Source organism: Piliocolobus tephrosceles, chromosome 6 (genome assembly GCF_002776525.5).
Source record: "Piliocolobus tephrosceles isolate RC106 chromosome 6, ASM277652v3, whole genome shotgun sequence".
Taxonomy (NCBI): domain Eukaryota; kingdom Metazoa; phylum Chordata; class Mammalia; order Primates; family Cercopithecidae; genus Piliocolobus; species Piliocolobus tephrosceles.
This window is the reverse complement of record NC_045439.1, coordinates 57082648-57087375: the sequence shown is the minus strand read 5'-3', so window position 1 is coordinate 57087375 and position 4728 is coordinate 57082648.

The window sequence follows — 4728 nt, the reverse complement described above, 5'->3', positions numbered from 1 at the left end:
CAGCCTTGAACTCCTAGGCTCAAGGGGTCCTCCTGCCTCTGCCTCTCAGGTAGCTAGGATTGCACCACCATGCCCAGCTAATTTATTTTGTAATTTGTAACTTTTTTTTTTAAGAGATGTGGTCTTGCTCTGTTGCCCCGGCTCGTCTTGAACTCCTGGTCTTAAGCGATCCTCCTGCCTCAGTCTTCCAATGTGCTGGGACTACAGGCATGAACCACTGCACCTGGATTTACCTTTTTTTAAATTTAGATAGGATTTGAGGGAAAATGTGAATGATCCAAGCACAATTAAAATGTTAAAAGACAGTAATTTACCACTAATATTCTCCCACTTAAAAACATTTTCAAGAAGGACTTACTCAACATTTCTCCCATTTACTCTCTCATACTTCCTCAATTTATTTAAAGCTACAAGTGCTACCAGTCAATTACGCAAAGCAAAGCAACGCCACAGGAAACAATCAATGTTGTTATCACTCACTTTCATGGGTTGCTGCCATAGCTAGCTCGGTCCTCTCACAGCCACCTGCCTGAAAGAAGTTGAAGCAGGCCCTCAGACAGGGCTTTGTCCTCTGACCCTCATGGGAGACTTATGCCCAGCCCCCTGTAAGAGACAGCATACCTAAAAGGTCTTCCCAAGAGGAACTGTAATTTTGTATGAAATTCCAAAAGATTGATTTAATATGCCTCCCCATGCCCCACAAAAAAGGCATTGTATGTTTATATGTTACATACAACCTGCTATTGAATAAGAGTGTTTTCTGGTTCTCCAGGGTATGAAGATGCCACTGAGGTCATCCAAATATTGCCACCACCACCAGGTGGAAAGTCACTGTAAGTGAGGGAAGTAGCTGTTCCAAACACCATCTCCTATAATAAAGGTGAAAGGGCAAATTATTGCTGGGCGTGGTGGCTCATGCCTGTAATCCCAGCACTTTGGGAGGCCGAAGCAGGCGGATCATGAAGTCAGGAGATTGAGACCATCCTGGCTACGGTGAAATCGTCTCTACTAAAAACACAAAAAATTAGCCTGGCATGGTGGCGGGCGCATGTAGTCCCAGTTACATGGGAGGCTGAGGCAGGAGAATGGTGTGAACCCGGGAGGCGGAGCTTGCAGTGAGCCGAGACCGTGCCACTGTACTCCAGCCTGGGAGACAGAGCGAGACTCCGTCTCCAAAAAAGAAAAAAAAAGAAAGAGAGGGAAAAGCATCATTCAAATTTTTGTTATTTATGTTATCACAATAGAATCCTTCAAATTCCTGACAGTTATAAAGTTGAGCTGTCAACAACAAATGTATTCATAATCTCTTCAGTACAGCTCTCAGCCTATCAGATACATTGGAGTGAGATATAGAAGGCAGAAGTGAGCCCGGGCGCAGTGGCTCACACCTGTAATCCCAGTGCCTTGGGAGGCCAAGGTGGATGGATCACCTGAGACCAGCCTGGCCAACATGGCGAAACCCCGCCCACTAAAAGTACAAAATTAGCCAGGCATGGTGGTAGGTCACCTGTAATCCCAGAGACTCAGGAGGCTGAGGCAGAAGAATAGCTTGAACCCGGGAAGCAGAGGTTGCAGTGAGCCAAGATCGCACCACTGCACCACTCCAGCCTGGGGGACAAGAGTGAGACTCCGTCTCAAAAAAAAAAAAAAAAATTGCAGAAGTGAATTAGCAAGCACCATTCAGTCACTAGTTTTATGCGGCAGCAGCAATGGCTAGACTCAGGCATGGTGTGGCAGTTCTCTGTGGATCATAATTGTTTTGAAATTACTGTCTTTTTTTTTTTTTTGAGACAGAGTCTCGCTCTGTCACCCAGGCTGGAGTGCAGTGGCCGGATCTCGGCTCACTGCAAGCTCTGCCTCCCAGGTTCACGCCATTCTCCTGCCTCAGCCTCCCGAGTAGCTGGGACTACAGGCGCCTGCCACCTCGCCCGGCTAGTTTTTTGTATTTTTTAGTAGAGATGGGGTTTCACTGTGTTAGCCAGGATGGTCTCCATCTCCTGACTTCGTGATCCGCTGGTCTCGGCCTCCCAAAGTGCTGGGATTACAGGCTTGAGCCACCGCACCCGGCGTGAAATTACTCTTAGTGTCCTGATTCTGTGGTGTGACTTTGGGACTTGTTCCTGAAAGCTCAACCAGAATCTACTTCATTAGCCTTCCAATGATTCTGTATTCTCTGAATGAATGTATTATTATTATTGTTATTATTAGTTTTAGCCAGAGTCTCACTCTGTTACCCAGGCCGGAGTGCAGTGGTGCAATCATAGATCCCTGCAGCCTTGAACTCTTGGGCTCAAGGGATCCCCATCTCAACCTTTCAGATAGCTAGGACTGGTTGGGCGAGGTGGCTCACCACATAATCCCAGCACCTTGGGAGGCCGAGGCGGGTGGATCACTTGAGGTCAGGAGTTCGAGACCAGCCTGGCCAACATGGCAAAATCCTGTCTCTACTAAAAATACAAAATAAATTAACCGGGCATGGTGACACATGCCTGTAATCCCAGCTACTCAGGAGGCTGAGGTAGGAGAATTGCTTGAGCCTGGGAGGCGGAGGTTGCAGTGAGCCAAGATTGTGCCACCGCACTCCAGCCTGTGCAACAGAGCAAGACTATGTCTCAAAAAAAAAAAAAAAAGATAGCTAGGACTCTCGCCATGCCATCCAGGCTGGTCTCGAACTCCTGACCTTAAGCAGTCCTCCTGCGTCAGCCTCTCAAAGTGCTGGGATTACAGGCATGAGTCACCACACCTGGCCCAAAATACATTTATTTTTGTTTAGCTAGAATGGATTCTATTCTCTACCAACTGAACCCAAAATAATAAAGCAAACAGGGCAAACCCCCTCCCTCTTGGGTAGGTTTATACTACTCTGTTAGTTTATATTACTAACTCACAACAAAGTGTTGTTTTGTTCTGTGATTACTATATTCACCGATAACCAAACTTCAGTTTTTTGACCCAAATATATAATCATTTACTCTCTACTTGGAAAAACAGTGTGATTCTTTGGTGTTATCCATTGATATGATTTCTGGAAGCTGAGTAGCCTGGAATGACCCTCCAGATTCCCTTCAACTCTGTAGTTCTCACCTACCATATCCACTCTTAGAATAAATGCCATCACTATATGACTTTCATAGGAAGTTTCCTTCCAGAGGAAACTACCATTCTCTCAATTAGGAATGCTGGTAGAACCCTGAAATCCTCAATGTTGCATCAACCCTTTTAAAGTAACATTTAACATTAGGCTTTTTCTTTAATTCCAGAAAACTTACCAAGTAATTCTGGAGATAATTCAAAAATAAAAGTATATTCAAAAATTCACGACCAACCACAAAATTCTAACATGCAAAGTATAAGCAAAAACATCTTTATATCTCTAAATTCCAAAGCACAAAGTTGGATGTCAGAAGACAACATTTTCCTATTGGCCTGTAACAACCAACATGCTTATTTCTGAGTATTTAGAAGGATCCAGGAGGTCCCAGCAGGAATGATTGATCAAGAATCTAAGAAAGGCTGGGCGCAGTGGCTCATGCCTATAATCCCAGCACGCTGGGAGGCCAAAGCAAGTGGATCCCCTGAGGTCAGGAGTTCGAGACCAGCCTGGCCAACATGGTGAAGCCCCGTCTCTATTAAAAATACTAAAATTAGCCAGGCATGGTGGTGTGTCACTGTAGTTCCAACTACTCAGGAGGCTGAGGCAGGAGAATCGCTTGAACCCGGGAGGCAGAGGCTGTAGTGAACTGAGATCATGCCACTGCACTCCAGCCTGGGCAACAGAGTGAGATTCTGTCTCAAAAATAAAAAGAAAAAAGAAAAAAAAAAGCATCTAAGAAAAACATAGGCAAAGATTAAGGATCTAGGCATTCTGGGAAAGAGCAATTAGTAAGTGGCGCAGGTGACTTGGGAAGCTACTCAGAGACCAAAACAACAACAAAAACCCAAACAAACAAAAGAACCTGCTATTATTATAAACTGGTATCACAGCCAGGTGTGGCAACCCATGCCTGTAATCTCAGCACGTTCGGAGGTCAAGGCAAGAAGATTGCTTGAGGCCAGGAGTCCCAGACCATCCTGGGCAAAATAGTGAAACCTGTCTCTCAAAAAAAAAAAAAAAATTACCTGGGCATGGAGATGCACACCTATAGTCTCAGCTATTCAGGAGGCTAAAGCAGGAAGATTACCTGAGCCCATGATGTTGAGGCTACAGTGAGCTATGATCATGTCACTACACTCCAGCCTGGGTCCTGGGTGACAGAGTGAGACTCTGTCTTAAAAAATAAAAATAAAAAGGCCAGGCGTGGTGGCTCACGCCTGTAATCCCAACACTTTGGGAGGCCAAGGCGGGTGGATCACTTGAGGTCAGGAGTTCGAGACCAGCCTGGCCAACATGGTGAAACCCCATCTCTACCAAAAACATAAAAAATTAGCTGGGTGTGGTGGCATGTGCCTGTAATCCTAGCTACTCGGGAGGCTGAGGCAGGAGAATTGCTTGAACCCAGGAGGTGGAGGTTGTAGTGAGCCAAGATAGTGCCATTGCACTCCAGCCTGGGCAACAAAGCAAGATCCTGTCCAGGAAAGGAGAGGGAAAGGAAAGGGAAAGGAGGGGGAAAGGAGGGGGAAAGGGAGGCGGAAAGGGAGGCGGAAAGGAAAGGGAAAGGAGGGGGAAAGGAGGGGGAAAGGTGGGGGAAAGGAGGGGGAAAGGAGGGGGAAAGGAGGGGGAAAGGAGGG